This window comes from Cavia porcellus, unplaced genomic scaffold (assembly GCF_034190915.1).
Source record: "Cavia porcellus strain 051 isolate PalLab524CR breed Dunkin Hartley unplaced genomic scaffold, mCavPor4.1 scaffold_33, whole genome shotgun sequence".
Taxonomy (NCBI): Eukaryota; Metazoa; Chordata; class Mammalia; order Rodentia; family Caviidae; genus Cavia; species Cavia porcellus.
Genome location: NW_026947516.1, coordinates 5,211,804 through 5,228,904, shown reverse-complemented (window position 1 = coordinate 5,228,904; position 17,101 = coordinate 5,211,804). Strand labels below are relative to the sequence as shown.

Genomic DNA, 17,101 nt, shown 5'->3' with positions numbered 1-17,101 from the left:
CAGACTGACCTTTAGCTCACTCACATTGTAGCTCAGGTTGGACTCAAACTAGCAACAATCCTCCTGCATCAGCCTCCTGAGTGCTGGGATTACAGACATGCACCACCACGCCTGGCTATACACATAAGAACTTAACACTCTTTTAAAAAAATCAAAAGGAAGAAACAGAAGACAGATGAGATTAAAACAACACATCTAGGCCAAGGAGAAGAGGAGACAGATGAACTTGGATGCTCAGAGGCTGCCGCAAAACAGCAGAGAGCTAAAACCAGGGAGAGAGAAAGTGGGAACATACAGGTGACTCCTGCAAAAGCTAAAGGATGAGGTAAGGTAACCCGTCTTGCTTTGCAGTGAGAAACTTTCTAATTCTGCTGTGGTCTCTACAGGATACAGGATGAAAGTTTCTCAGAGGGCTCACTGTATTAGTTATTTTTCTAAGTAGAGCTGATGTGAGGGATTGAGACTCGCGCTTGGATGTAACAAGCATTTCCTAGTGGCACCCTGCACATTTATGCCACAGGAAAAAGGTGACCTGGTGTCATGGCTTATGTCTGTGGCCCCCAGGCCTCAGGAATTTGAATTGTGCATTTGTTATTCCTTCATTGTCTAGTGCTTGTTTTGATGGTGTCAGTGCTCCACCCACAAAGGGGTGGATCCAGGATGTGATGTAATGGCAGGAAGAAAGTGTGTCTTGCTCTTTGCTGGTTCCTGCTTGCTGTTTGCAGCCGCCATGAACTGTGGCCCAGCCATGCCCGCCTGCCTTGGAGCCAACTGAGTGTGGACTGAAACCTACAAAAACTGTAAGAAATAAACCTTTCCTTTCCCAACTTGGGCTTCAGGTATTTTGTCTCAGCGATGAGTAAATAGTAACTAAGACACCTGGAAACCTTCTTATCAGGAGCCACATGGGAATTAGACCATTAATAAAATAAAGGGACATTTATTTTTTCCCAACATGATCATCCTCTATGTCCAGGAGGAATATTAATCTCATGGCCTGTGACTTTTGCCACTGAGTGTGCCTTGATTTACTATTTAGCAGCAGAAATAAAAACCCAGCTCCCCACACAAAGGCCTCTTCTCCTCATGGTGTGCCCTGATTTCTTGTCCTCCAGGGAATGCATGCCCACTGTGCTCTGGCACTGCATTCCAGGTCTCCACCCTTTACCTTGCATCGCTTTCTTACCCAGCTGGACAAGTTCGGGGTCGGTATCAGTGGCCAGTCCCCTCTTCTTCTCACTAGCCATGCCATGGAATTGCTCTGTTGACTGTTTTCTTTAGGGGAAACTCCCTTTCAGTCCTCAATCCAGTTGAACAGAAGCTCCTATTCAGGCCCAGCCAACACCTACACTGTTCTCTTCTTTACTGATCTTCAGGGCAACTTCTGAAAAAAGGACAGGACAGAAGAAGGAGACAGAGAAAATAAGAAACCAAGAACAAAGGGAAATCCCAGTGTCTGGACTCTCCTTCGGTTACCACCTCTATGAGTCTCCAACCTATCTGTAACTTTTATCCAGTGTTCACATTTGAATTTCTTGTGTTTTCTATTTTAATATGAACCTTCTGCCACAAGTTATCATCACTGTGTTTCAATTCCACTGGTTGACTGTTTCCTTCAGGTTTTCTTTGATTCTGGAGCCATCTGAACACTTTTGAAAAACCCACGGGTTTGTTCTTGGAGGCAGTAAAAAACTATCAGAACATTTTCCTCTCTCCTGGGCTGACAACTAGATGACCATGTAGTCGTTATAAAACTGAACAAATATTTCCAAATAAACACTTGCTTTGCTGTAAAATATTTCTAAGGCAGCAGTGAGACAAACACCTGCATGATGGAAAAACAACACATCAGTAAGATTTGTGCAGTTCTTTATAAGCAACTAGTGCTGTTCAGGCTGCAGTTTTTGACATATCCCAGAACTCAGAAGCTACTGGGTGAAATGATTTGTTCCCAGCTCTATCTTCCACAAAGAATTTAGTAAAAAGAAGTTTGTCTGGCAGAGAAAAAATGACACTTGAAATTAGTGCACACTCATTGGTCATGATCCAGTTGATTGCAGCTTGCTAAGCAGAGAGGCATCTGATGGAAAAGAACTGAAAAATAGGAGCTATTGAACACTAGCTTGTAGCAGGCCTGGGTTTGGCTATGAACAGCCTGGGAATAAACAGTACTACCACAATTCTTACAGGGCATGAGTACTTCACCGACCAATCAAAACCACCACAGCTCCATCTTGAGAAGAGTGGCTTCATCTGATTCACCTTTGTTTTTTGTTTTTGTTTTGTTTTGTCTGTTTGTTTTTTTGGTACCAGGGATCTAACTCACGACCTTGCACTAGCCAGGAAGGTGCTGATGCCACTGAACTAAAAATCCTCCTCCCCTCTGATTCACCATTGTAATTGACAAGAAATTCCACCAAAGCCTCTTTATAGTAATGCACTTAGCTGACATGAGAAAGGACAAATTTTTGCCCAAAGTATATTTGAATTTAACAGTAAAGGTCCTACATCATCTCTTCTTTCAGTGTATAAATATGTATCCCCAGAAATGTTCAAAATTTAATCCTATCTGTTCTTCTTGACTCGCAAAAAGTTTTATTTATTGATTTATTTTGAGGCAGGGTTTTGCTATGTAGTCCAGGCTGGCCTGGAATGTGATAGGTAGCCCCTTGGCAGTGACTGTCCTGCCTCAGCCTCCCAAGTGTTGGGATTACAGGTGCACCCCACCACATACAGCTTGAATCTCAAAGTGTGTAGCTACACCAGGTACTGCAAATCTTGGCAACTCCAGTCTACTTGAAATTTCGACTATAATCTACAAGTATGTCCATGCTGACTATACAGAAAGCCTCTGAAGCTATGTACCTGCTCTGAAATTTGCTTCCAGTAATTCTATCCAAGGGCAGTTTTACGCACAAACTTCTGGGCCTTTCTCACCATAGGGGTAATCTAACAAAATCCAGAGATATTTCTGGTTGCCAGGATGGTGGGGAGCAGCTAGTATGGAGCAGATGGACATCAGGGATGCCACTAAGTATCCTGTAGTGCACAGGACAGCCTCACAAGTGTATGAACCAATGCTGGTTGTCAAAAAGATTGATCATGAGTCACTGTGAGCATGTGAAATCTGACAGGAACATGTTTAAAACCCCAGAAGACAGATTAAAAACTATTCCTTTAAAATAAGTCACACTGAAAATTTCTACGCACATAGCACATAACACGTACTCTAGGTTTAGGTGAGGTGTCTCGGTTATTTTTGTTGTTGCTAAGACAAAACACGTGACACCCAAAATTAGGGAAGGACAGGTTTATTTAGCTTGCAGTTTGTGGAGGTTCAGCCCATGATCACCTGGCTCCAAGGCAGGGTGGTATGGCTCAGGGACAACACTTTTTAAGGGCAGCAGCCAGCAGAAGTAAAAGTGGGGAAGGGCAAGCCACTTTTCCTCCCTTATATTGTACACAGGCCACTTCTCTAGCCCAGGTATAGCACTCACAAAATCTCCTTGCCCTCCTCTTGTACAGGGTGAGGATGTTTACAAAGTAAGAAACTTGGCTCCTGGCTGAATTGCTTAAACTTCTAAACTGCTCAAGCTAACATAAAATATCAAACATAACAGGAGAGATAAATGGAAAGCCTAGTAAACGTGGAACACAGTTGCACTGCTAAATGTAAAGATACTTGTATCTTTTACACTGAAAGAGTATTCCAGAAAATAAAATTCTTTACATTGTTTTGCAAATGTGGCTCACTAATTTCCTAAAATGACACTTATGAAAGTTCTTTAGTTACCTGAGATTTCTAAGGAAAAAAAATTATCAAAGACTTATAGGACACTTACTCAGACTGAGGTAGACTAACACATGAAACTCATAGTAGTAGATGCCTCTGGGCTCTCTCTGCTTCTACAAAGGCCATCATTACAACAGTTTAGTGAAACTGGATGGGGCTTGACCATTAGGAGGCAGTAATATGTCTGGGTCAGTTTCCTAACTTTCTTTTATCGTCACCATGTCCATGTAAAAGAATTTGCCATCACAGATTGGTCTTAATGTCCTTGGATCTGTGCATGATGGAAGCACATGGTGGAAGAAACTGTTCATCTCATGTCAGCCAGGAAGCAATCAGACAGGAAGAGGCGGGACTGGCATCCCAATATCCCCTTCAAGGCCACACCCCTAATGACCTCACTTCCTCCCACCAGGCCCCACCTCTTAAAGGTTCCACCAATGGTGCCACAGACCAGCAGCCAATCCTTTGGCATGTTGAGTTTTTGGGGAATGTTCAAAATTGAAACAATAGCAGTTAATGTCATTTTTCTCTAAGATCCTGAGACTTACATTCCTGGTCCTCTAAGTCCAATCATCACCAGAGGAGCAACAAAATAGTTATTCTGAAAGCAAATTATCCAGCGCCACTTGCAGTGAACTGAATCAGAAAGTCTTGAGAGCAGGCACGAACCTGTGTTATCACAAGCCCTTCAGCCACCAGATAAACTCTTATATTCTGATAAGCAATAATTTGGCTCACTTGTTCTTAAAGCTGAGTGTGTGTAGAAATCACCGGGAACATGATGAAAGCCACAGATTCTGTTCTGACTTAATGGGTTGGGCTTGGACCCCAAAAATTCTGCCTTCAATATCGTTTCAGTTCTAACTCAGGTAAGCAGGGCATGTTGGGTAAATTCATGGCCACTCTCCATGATGCGACAGCATTTATGAAGAATCCAGTGATGACAAAGTAAAAGGTTAGGAATGAGCTTCATTTGAAGTGTAGTAGCAAGATGCAGTCATGACCCATCCACTCATCATCCTACAGCAGACCTAGGGAAGCCAGTACGGGTCTGTAATAGTGTTCTCCTCTTGATTTCTTTCACTATTGCAGGATAAGCATGAAACCAATGAAGAGACACATATATTTTTGGCTGCCTGCTAGCTAGAACAAAAAAAAAAAAGGCACTTGTTTTCTTCAAAATAGCTGTCCATACCATCAGACATAATAAAGTCAAACAGAACAAAACCAATCAAAACACACAAATGAAAGTATTACAGGAATTGCAAACAAGATCACAGAAAATCAGCAATGGCTACCATCATACATTCCATTTTCTTCGAAATAGCTCGCCATGCCATCAGACACAGTAAAGTCTAACAGAATAAGCCAGAATAAACCCAAACCTAAGAAAACTCTGACAATACAGGAATCCAAAACAAGGTAATAGGAAATTAATAATGATGCCACTTCCCCATTTTAGATGTTTCCTCCCTTATCACTTTCTGATTAGCTTTATTCTGTTTGTTTAGTTTTATTCTCTTTAAAAAGAAAAAAACAAAGCCACTTATATCAGCTGGGTATCTGGGGACTATGGGGTCCCTTGGGTAGTTTAAATCTTGAATATTCTCCAAAGGTCTAAATGTTAAAGGCTTGGTCCCCACTCAGTTCTACTGGGAGCTGGTGCAAATCACAAAAGTCTGAGCCTACTGGGAGATCTTCCAGTCACTAGAGAGGGCTCATGTCCTTGAAAGGGACAGAGCGACCCGGCCCCCTCTTCTCCCTCTTCTCTTGCACCCTGACCGTCAGTCAGGTGGACACTCCCATCATGATGTCCTGCTCACTGTGAGATGCTCAAAAGGAATGTGTCCACCCCATCAAGGATAGTAACTTCCAAAACTCTGTCAAAATAAACCCTTCTGTTTATATACTGATTATCTTAGGCTACTTGTTACAGCAACAAAAAGCAGACCACCAGGACACACAGCCCCTCCTGTTGTGGAGAGGTGAGCTGGCCCCCAGTCCTCTCTGGGACAAGAGAAGGGGGGCCCCTGGTGCTAATGGGATCCTTGTGGGTACAGCCTAGAGAGCAGTCAGGAGCACATTACAATTTCATCTCAGCGCACCTCGGAGATCTAGCAACCAGATGTCTGCTCACTTGCTTTTCCATCGCTGGGACACAGTGCCTGACAACTTGAAAGGAGAGAGGTGTATTTAGCTCCCAGTTTGCAGCGGGTGCAGAGTAAAGTTGCCTGGCTTCCAGGCAAGGCAGAAACACCTGGAGGAAGAGGGCGGCTGCTCTCATCTCCTGGAAGCTGGGGATGGGAAGACAAGGGAGGAGCCATGCACAAGAACACAACCTTCTAGGCCACCCCTAGGGGACCACCTCCAAGCAACCCCCACATCCTAACAGTGCACTGGGCTATAGGCATCGATGCATCAGTCCATGGATGGGCACAGCACACCCGTGACCCCCTCGGTTTCCCAAAGCTTCACCTCTCTGAACACAGAAGACACTGGGGTGGGGGGCATTTTATTTTATCTTATTTTATTTCATGCACCTTTGTAAATGTATTGTGACATTTTAGGTATATGTAGTGGTCATGTTCAACATAGGGAACTTGTAACTGTATATGAGATGCCTTGATTCTTTTTTGTTTCTCCCGTTCTCCTTAAACCCCTCTTCCCTACTCTATTTCCAAATCGTTGTTTCCATTCTTCTCCATCTTTTCTCATTTCTTTTTCTTTTCCCTTTCTTCCTTTTCCTCTTGACCCCTACTTAGTTCCCCTTCCTGTTTGAACGTTTTCTTCCTGTTTTATAATATCTACTCTATGTTTTGGTCCTTATTTACAATTTTAGTTTCTCACACCAGAGAAATCATGCAGTATTTACCCACGTGTGTCTGATTTATTTCACTTAAGAGTATGGCCTCAAGCTGCATCCATTTACCTAGAAATGGCTCAAGTTTATCCTGTTTTATTTTGTACCAGGGATTGAACTCATGATCTTGCACTGGTCAGCCAGATGCTTATACCGCTGAGCTAAATCCCCAGCCCCTATTTTATCCTTTTTAAAGACTGAATAGAACTCCACTGTATAAAAAGACCACACCTTTATCTATTCGTCAGTTGATGAGTATTCCGGCTGTTTCCAACATTTAGCTATTACAAACTGTGCCACAATAAACATGGGTGTGCATACACTGCCATACTATGCAATTAAATGCTACATATGCTATGTATACACATGCGTGTGCATATAATGACATACGTGATCTTTTAATTCTTTTGGGAAGATAATGAGGAAAGGAATAGCTGGGCTCAGTGGGACCCCAGTCCTAGTTTTTTGGGGAATTTCCACACTGGTTGTACTAGTCTGCACTCCTGCACCATTGTGCAGTCCCACAAACAGTGGAGAGGGTGCCTTTCTCTGAGGGACATTTTAAGTCTAAACCACAAAACCAGGCTTGGAGAAGGGAATTCCTTGGAAATTATACACACTCTCTGGACTTCCAACTTTCCTTATTACATGGCCTTTTTCCCATGTCCCATGCCAGGAGGAAAAACAAGATAGTTGTGTAAGGGCCACCTTAATCCTTCTTGGCTGCTGTAGCAAAATACCAGTGGGTGGATGGCTTATAAAGAAGAAAGGAAGACCGAGACCAAGGCACGGCAGATCAAGTGGACCTCTTGCTTCATACAGGGCGCCTTCTTGCTGTGACCTCACATGAGGGCAGGGGCAGGGAGCTCTCTTGCACTGGGACATTAACCCCATTCTCCAAGGCCCAGCCATCCTGACCTCATCTCCTCCCGAAGGTGAGATGGCCCCTACTACCATCACATTAGGGATTAGGTCTCCACACGTGACTTACCAGGAAGGCACACCCATTTAGTCCTCATTGGTGCCTTATCTAGGAGAACCCATTTCCCTTCTAATCCCGAACCCATGCTGTCTACCAGTTTCTGAATGGAAGCCTCCCCCACACAGCTATTTTTTTTTATTTCTTATTTTTTCCACATATAGGTCAGTGCAAGCCATTCTGTGGCCCCTGGGGAGGGGTGATGAAGGGCATACAATTCCTTCTTCTATATGATCGGGGAGGGCCAGCTGCTCCTGTGTATATTAGGTGCATGGTAAATGTATATCATACTGTTAGGACAGGCAGTTTAGTGAGATAGAAAAATTACAAGGATTCAGACAGGGCTGAAGGAGCCAGTGCAGAAGATGAAATACCTTGCAACTGTGGGGGACACAGTCACCACTGCTGTGGGTCAGGCCTCAAGACAAAAGATAAACCAAAGGCACCCACATACTTCCTAAGGATAAGCACCAGGAATTGATATTCTAAATAGGTCTCCATCACCCTGAGGAAACCAGGAGTCACCATCCCAGCCCTAAGGAAGAGTCTCTGCTCTGAATTCATGCCCACTTGCTATGTGATTCATGATAGATTTCCACATTTGTCCCTGATTTGATCAATTTTTCTGAATAATTAATCTTACTGGTTGACCATAGTTGTGTTCCAACTCATGCCCATCTTGTGAGTTCCCTGTTTTTCCCACCTTGGACCCGCCTCACCGCGTGGTTTTACTTTATAAAATCCCCAGAAAAGATAGTCTTTGGCAACCCGCTAAGACCCCTTCTGTCTCTCTCAGACAGAAACTTTCTGTCAGTAAATGTATTCTGCTCTTAACCTCTGTTGTTCCTAAAATTCATTCTTCTATTTTAGGGAACACAAACTTCTACTGGACATCCAGCAGGTACGAGATGGAACAGCCAGGCATCACTCCCAGTGTCTTGGCGCGCAAAATGCTTGGCTTGCTGCTTTTGCAAAACCAAATAATAATAATAATGATAATAATAATAATAATTAAAGCACGAGCTTCAGAAATCTAAGGCTTTACTTTATCACTTGAGTGTCTTTTTAATACTGAAGAGACTAATCTAATGTACCATAGCAAACATTTTCCTTAAAAAAAAAATAAAGGAACAAGATCAGTTGCTGGAAAATATTATCACTAAAAAGCAAATCTGCTGCCACACGATGGCAAACTTTTAAAATACTAAATCAGAAAGCCCAATAATAAATGTGTAAGAGGTTAGGACACAGATTTGGTCTTTTATTGTAGGATGCTGCCCCCTACGGGAAGAGCTCGGTTCATGGCACAGCAAGGCTGTTCAAAATGAAATTATGCTTACAATGCTGACTGAAGTAACATAAAATACACAAAAATAAATCCTTAACTTCTAGTTAACAAAATATCAAATCACTTCATGAAAATGTCCACAGCAAGGTCATCATATATCCATCCTAAATAACAGATAACACAAACCCTCCTTTTAAAGCAGGAAAAAAAATATATCAAGTCAACTTCAATAGTACCTGGCATTTTTAATCACTGGACAACACGTAAATTAATCTCACATACAAATAACTCATCAAAATATAGCATAGTTTAGTTCATTTTAGTTTAAAAGAATTCAGCTATTTATATGCTACTGGTTAAATGTCCATACACTTAAGGGGCTCTAAACAAAATAACTCTACAAAGCAATCTACCCTTACCTAGTGTATTGTAGCTAAATCTAGTCTAATCTGCTCTCATACAATTAAATGCTGAAGTGGGGAGGGCTTTTGAAAAAGTTGAGCCAACGACAATTAGAAAACTATTCTAAGTATCTCTTCTTGAAGCTTTTGTAGAGGTCTAATGCACTGCAGATGACAGTCTCTGGAAACACACAGTGCAATGTAACCAGGAAGAAGCATTCATTATACATCAACATACATGAAGGAAGAGGAGGAGGAAGAGGAGGCTGGAGGAAGAGATGGAGGAGGTGTAAACAGGATGCGGGAGAAGAGGAGGAAGGAGGCCATGGAGGAGGGAGGAGGGGAGAAGAGAAGGGAGGAGGGGGAGCGGGAGGAAAGAGGGGCAGATGGAAATGGAGGAGATCAATCCAGCAGGACATGAGAGGAGGAGGAGAGAGGTGAAGGAAGAGGAAGAGGTCACAGGCAGCTGAGCTAGTTAGAAACCTTCCAGGCAGTCAGACAGGGCTGGGCCCTCAAAGGAGCCAGAGCAGAAGTTCAGATTCCTTGCAGCCTTGGAAGAGACAATGGCCACCTGCTGTGGGCCAGATCTCAAGACAAAAGGTAAAGCAAATACACCCACATCCTAAGGATCCACAGTCCAAATACTTTTTGGAGGAAGTCAGAAGTCAGCATCCTGCCCCCTACAGGAAGAGTCGCTGCTGTTAAGTATGCCCACTTGCTTGCTATGTGACTCGGTCCCCCATTTGCTCCTCATTTAATCAATTTTACCTGAGCAATTAATTTTACTGGTTGGCCACAGTTCTGTCCTGCCTCATGCCCACCTTGCAAATTTCAAATTTTCTTAACCTTTGACCCATCTAACCTCATGATTTTACTCTATGAAAGTCCCTAGAAAAGACAGAGTTTTGGGCAACCCGCTCATGACCCCTTCTGTCTCTGTCTCTCTCAGACATAAGCTTTCTTTCTCTCAATAAATATGTTTTGCTGTTAACCTCCATTATTCCTAAAATTCATAGTTTGATATTAAAGAACACGAACTCATACTGGACATAGTAGATTGAGAGTTTCATTGCCCTATATCAGGAGGAGGAAAGATGGAGGAGATGGAGATGGAGAAAATGGAGGAAGAGAAGAAAGAGGAGGAGATGGAGATGGACGAGGAGGAGAAGATAGAGATGGAAGAGATGGAGATATAGAAGAACGAGATGGAGGAAGAAAAAGGAGATGGAAGAGGAGGAAAGGGGTAGGAGACAGGATGACATGGAGGAGGAGGAGATGTAGATGGGGGAGGAGAAGATGGAAGAGGAAGAGATGGAGAAGATGGAACAGGGGGAGGAGATGGAGATGGAGGAGGAGAAGATGGAAGAGGAAGAGATGGAGAAGATGGAACAGGAGGAGGAGATGGAGACGGAGAAAATGAAGGAGGAGATGGAGGAGGAGGAGGAGGAGATGCAGGAGGAGATGGAGGAGGAGGAGGATATGAGGAGGAACAGAGGGAGACGGAGACGGAGGAGAAGATGGAGGAGGAGATGGAGGAGAAGATGGAGAGGAGATGGAGATGGAGAAAATGGAGGAAGAGATGAAAGAGGAGGAGATGGAGATGGAGGAGGAGGAGAAGATAGAGATGGAAGAGATGGAGATAGAGAAGAACGAGATGGAGGAAGAAGAAGGAGATGGAAGAGGAGAAAGGGGTAGGAGACAGAGGAGGAGATGGAGATGGAGGAGGAGGAGATGGAGATGGAGGAGGAGGAGATGGAGGAGGAGGAGAAGATGGAGATGGAGGAGATGGAGGAGGAGGAGGAGATGGAGATGGAGGAGGAGAAGATGGAGATGGAGGAGATGCAGGAGGAGGAGGAGATGGAGATGGAGGAGGAGAAGATGGAGATGGAGGAGATGCAGGAGGAGATGGAGATGGAGAAAATGAAGAAGGAGATGGAGAAAGAGGAGATGCAGGAGGAAGAGGAGGATATGGAGGAGGAACAGATGGAGAAGGAGATGGAGGAGAAGATGGAGGAGGAGATAATGGAGGAGGAGATGGAGAAGGAGGAGATGGAGATGGAGGAAGAGGAGGGAGATTGAGGAGGAGAAAAGAGAGGAAGAGATGGAGGACAGGGAGACAGTGGAGGGATGAAGAAACAGAGGAGGGAGGGGGGGTAGAGGAGGGAGGAGAGAGTTGGAGGAAGGAGGGGGGAGGAAGAAACAGCCAAACAGCACAGAGAAAGCAAAGCTGAGTGCAGCCCAGTGCTAACCTGCAGCACACAGCCTGCAAGCGGGCCGTTAGCATTATCCTGGGCTGATCTGAATGCCTGGCCTTCTGGCCCCGCATCCCAGGATGGGGCTCATGCCTCTGTGAAGCCCCAGCCACCCCAAAGCACCCACCTCTAAGCCACAGTTCTCGGAGAGCAGCCTCCAAGGGCAACGTGGGGGCACAGTGGGGTCCACCCCCTCCCCATCACCTGTGTCTGGGGTCATCTCAATTCCAGGTCACCTGAGGCTTCTTCTCTGGCGGACTCTGCAGAACACTCCAGGGGACATTGCATAGACTCTTCTACTTCCCCAGCCCAGCTACTGTCTCAGCCAGGGATCAGGGGTTACTGAGGAAAGGGCCCAGGTCCTCATCCCTGGGGGGTCTGGGTCCAGGCACTGTTTGAAACCCAGGACGGCTGCGCCTGCTCATTTGGGTCACAGGCAATCACTCCTCTCAGTCCCCCAACACTGTGGACTGTCCCATATCTCTGATGAGTAAGTTTGAGGTGGTAATACTGTGAAAACCCGAATCGCAGGGGCAGCAGTGTGGCTTTGTCTGAACGGGTTTCCTGCTTGTCTCCTGCCCAGTCAGTGCTGTCCTTGGAGACCTAATCTCTAACCCTGCAGAGTGCAGAGCTACAAAGACAAGAAACACAGCAGCCCCTGTGGGGGCCTGGGGTAGGGAGGGGGCTTCCTACTGCTGGTTTTGGGTGGGGATCCTGCAGTCCTCTCTTTTGAATTGCATATTTAACATTCAAAATGAACAGGAGGTAGCACCCCATCTTCCTAAGCAGTCTGACTACCACCTGACCCATCAGTCAGCCACTCAGTCCCTGCCCTGCTCCTCTGCCACCCATGCATAGCCCAGTTTCTCTCTCAGGTGTGAGCAGTTCGCAGATTCTTTATTTCTGAGCTACACAGATTTTTCAGATTCCTCCCTTGGAAGTCAGGGGTACAGCTCAGTGGCACAGCACCTGCCTGGCAAGTGAAAGGTCATGAGTTTGATGCCCAGTCCTGTCCTGATTGTATTCACTCTTTCCTGACACAGCAGGTGCACACAGCCATGCACACTTCCCAACACCACAGGCCACCCTTCACCTGCAATTGCTGTGTGACAGTCACCCAGCAGGTGCCTTTGTCCTGAACAGCAAGGGAGAACATCTCCTAGGCTGCTGCAGTCTCTGGGTAATGCCCTTTAGGACAGAGAACCTTGTATTCAGAGAGACAGAAATGTCACCTGCCATTTTCATCCTGGCAAACTGCTGCCTAAGACTGCACAATTCATGCATCACATTTGCATGTAACTAAAGACACAGCACCACCTGTTCATTAGCCCTCTCTGTGTGGCCATCGTAAAAATTTAATATGGAACTAGTGTGAGAAAAAAGGCTCTGAAGGCATTTTCTGGCAGAGGCATATGAATATTTTTATTCATATGGTCACAGGCTTCAGAGTATCTATTGCCTGGGTTTTGTTTTTGTGGGATTTTGTTTGTTTATTTGTTTTTCTCTCTGATGTTTTGCAAAGGTTCTAAAGCCTTTTAAACAACTGGAAATACCAATTTGCTTCCACTGAGGCAAAAGATAGAGACATGCACATAGAGCGCTTGGACGCCATGACCTTCTGGAAGGTCACCTACAGATCTGAACAGTCCACGGGTCCCAGAATTTGATAACCAAGGTGACACAGAACATGCACTGGATGGAAGGCAGAGGAGCTGCTGACAGTCCTCCTCCTACCACCTGCTGATGCTGTGGCCATATGCAAGGCAACTCTCTCATGTGCTGCTTTGTCAGCTGCAACATGGAAATATTATAGAGTTAAGAGTTTAAACACACAGCAGAGGTAAAAATGAAATGGAAACCCAGTGGACAAAACTAGGTGCTTGCTTTTTTTTTCTAGTTAATATATATACATACATATATATACACACACACACACACACACATACAATTTTTTATCTTGTATTTGTCAATTTGAGTTTCTGCCAGGGCTGCCTTTCATTACACTTTCTAAGTTTATCGAACAAGACCAAGCAAACTTCAAAGCAGCTGACCCTTTCTCTGCAAAGGAAGGACATATTTGCTTTTCAGAATTTTTGTTCTCAGTATGTTTGGGTAATAGTCACAGGGTATTTAGGCACCTCGGTACTTCAGACATAACCAGTGTGACGGTTTGCATAAGTTGGGGTGGGTTATTTCATGGGCTATGCATGCCTAAGTAATGTGATAGAAACTGTAAAGAGGAGAGAGTTGCAGGAGAAAACCTAAAATGATCTCCATGATTAGTCTTTGGTAGGACTGAGGTGCCTATAGATTAATTTATTTTGTCTTCTGGAGACACCATTAGCACTACCATAAGAATGGCAAGAAAAAAAGAATTAGTCATCAAAATAAACCAGTGGACAACACAACATTATACAAGACAAGCAGAACAATGTTGACTTACATAAGCACGTAACTCACCAATAGTCAAGCAATATTTAGCATATCATAGAATTTAAAATTGAATTTATACTAAGATCAGCTGTTAGGAGTACCCAAGAGGTCAAGAAATATCTATTTATTTTTGACACTGCTCACTATGCAGTTCAGGCCGGCCTTGAACTCACTCTGTAGCCCAGGCTGGTCTTTAACTCACAGAGATCCTCCCTCTGCTGCCTGAGTGATTGAACTACAGTCATGAGCCACCAAGGCTCGCCAAGGTGCCTATTTGAAAAGCTAGTTTCCTTGGCTTAGCTGGGATAATAAATGAACACTTATTCTTTACACATCTACTAGATTTAAAATATCGTACAGGACATGCCACAAGGATATATGAAAGAATTACATACATACTGATACTCATCAATCCTGCTTTGAGCCTTTGCCCAGATATGCCTTAGGTACCCTAAATCTCCAGCAATGCATAAAGGATGAGCTAGGGCAGGATAGAGGCCTCCCACCCTGGTATGTGCAGGCACTCTAGGTGATGGTTAGGACAGAGGATGGAGCTGCAAGCAGGAACTTAAGTCTATGTGGAAGGGCTTGCTCATTTCCAGCATAGACACAATGATAAGGGATGCAGAAAGGATGGTAGCTAGTCTTCTGCTGTACTGCTTTAGGATTGTTGATGGGATCCCATCTTATGGTGGTGAAAACAGCTGTCTTTGGTACAGTGGAGAGGGGATTCCAACTCTGCGTGGTCTCTGGTCTTTCTCTAGTCTCCATGTTGCTAAGATGCCATTGCATAACTACTCCCCTGACCTGAAGGCAACAGGATTGCTCACAGAATGGTTGCGGAGACTCTGAAAGCTATACAAGAATATATAGCAAAAGGGAAACAGATGCTTTCACATTAACGTCTCAGATACGAGACTGGTTTGTACACTGTAGTACAAGTTATGGAGGCTTCTGCTGTCGACCTGATGGCTAGAGCCTGCTTACGAGCAACAGTCACTCACACAAGTCCCGAACCTGTATGGCGCTGGAGATACAAGTTTAGCATCCCTCATATTACGCTTCTCATGCACATATGTGGTTTCTATCATAACCACAAACGTGATGTGTGTTACATAACTGTTTCAAGCACCAGATGATCCTTTCGGTGAGTGACCTGTCAATCACATGCTTTCAACAGAAGTCATGAGGGAAGTCTGAGAGAACAGGTCGCTCTTTCCTGAAAATTCTCTAGAGGACTAGACTTTCGAGAGGGTGGGTGGACAGTACGCTATGATGGCAAAGAAGACAGCCCAGAGGTGAGACATTTAAAATAACTCCTCATGCAAAAAAGAGACCTGTACATAACAAAAAGGGTGAAGGAGAAATCAGAAAAGAGCACTGTAAGTATGCATCACATCAATTTCACATGCATATCTAAGTATATTAATATATTGGGGGAGTCTATTTATCACGTCAACACCTGAGCAGCTACACTCACTACAACACAAGAGACAGCTCCAAGATCTCCACATTTATCTCTTAATGTAATGTCACTGAACTCCCTAATGACCAAAGCAAAACTGTGCTTCATTTCTTCTCATTCACTAACACATGGCGTGCACTAGCACCTTATCTTTAACATCTCTAGTATAATTTCTGTAAAAGTACAAATGTGTTACTTGCAGGAGAAACCCAGGAATGATTTAGTATCCATAACAAGGATCTGAGAGGAAGGAAGCAAAGCATCTCTGACTCCTTGGTGTATACTAGGAACAAATCTCAAATATTTTCTACAAAAACACATTGTGTGGAAGAGCCAGAATCATAAACCCCATGCTTTCCTCCATAAAATCCTGCTTCCAATCACATCTTAGGAGAAGGAAAATGTATTTAATAATTTGCAGCAACCGAGTCCTGGGACCTAGCATTTAAATAAATCGTAACTTAGAAAATAGTATCTTAGACAAAAGATGATTGTCTAGAATTTTTTTAATCTCCATAAATCTTTCTGTAAACATAGAGAATGCAGTGAAAAATAAATGGACAGTATTGGTTCCCCATTGCTGATGCACCAAAAATTTGGGACTTAAAACAAAGCAGACTGACTGTCTTAAAAATTCTTAGAGATCCAAAATACTCTTACAGTACTAAAGCCAAAGTGTTGATAAGGCCAGGAGCCTGCAACGGGGTTCTTTTGTTTCTTAATTTCTTGGAGGCATTATAATTTTATCAGAACTCATCATAATCCTTTCACTGTTCATTAAGTCTTTGCAATATGGATATTCAAATAATTCACTGATGATAATGTCATCTTTGATGAAATACACAGCAACAGAATGGAACAGTACTATAAATCATTAGAATGGTTTTCTGAAACAAAATGGATTAGTAAATAGCAATAATAATCTCTCTACAAACTGCTGAATGAAGTCAGTCTAATCTGCCCCCTTCTGCACTGATTTGAATGTGTCCTCCCAAATTTATGTTAATCTTCAAAAACATGTTCATGGGGGCCGGGCATACAGCTCAGCAGCACAGCACCTGCTTGTCAAATGCAAGGTCCTGAGTTCAATTCCCAGTAGCAAAAAAGTAAAACATAATAATAGTATTCAAAAGTGGGACTTTGGCCAGGTAGTAGTTATCAAGAGTCTGACCTCATGAGTGGATTAAGCCACTCATGGATTAAGATATCAATGGGTTGTCATGGGTCTTATAAAAGTGAGCTCACTCTGATACTGGCTTCATGGGCCATGTAACATTGGCCTTATGAGGCAGTAAGGTGGCCCTCACCGAATACCAAACAGAGGCCAGACTACGATCACAGACTTCTACAGCAACAGTTCCAGAACAGTCAGCTAAATCACCCTCTTTTTTAACAACTACCCATGCACAGGTATTACATTATAGCAACAGAAAACAGACTAAGGCAATCTCACATGATGCCATCTGGTGACCTGTATGTATTGAGCACTAAAAGTCCCCGAAGGCCACATGTCCTAGGATAAAAGGCTTTGGATTTGAGCTCTATTCAGCATACACACGTGATATCATGGCTTAAAGCTCAGATCTGACAATCATCTAGAGCATGCACAAGATACTTTGTTATAACAATG

At 43.8% G+C, this 17,101-nt stretch overlaps 1 protein-coding gene across 11 annotated transcripts in view; it reads right to left on the bottom strand.

Moving 5' to 3' along the window:
• LOC101788124 (endogenous retrovirus group K member 7 Gag polyprotein-like) overlaps nucleotides 1-17,101 on the bottom strand; it is a 128,572-nt gene that overhangs the window by 63,994 nt on the left and 47,477 nt on the right. For 9 of the 11 annotated variants that reach the window (XM_063242718.1, XM_063242711.1, XM_063242712.1 and 6 more), the window contains exon 2: nucleotides 1,187-1,384. The exons of the other annotated variants lie outside the window; for them this stretch is intronic. The gene's annotated coding sequence lies outside the window, so the exon portion shown is untranslated. The remainder of the gene's footprint in view (nucleotides 1-1,186; nucleotides 1,385-17,101) is intronic. 11 annotated transcript variants of the gene reach the window in all.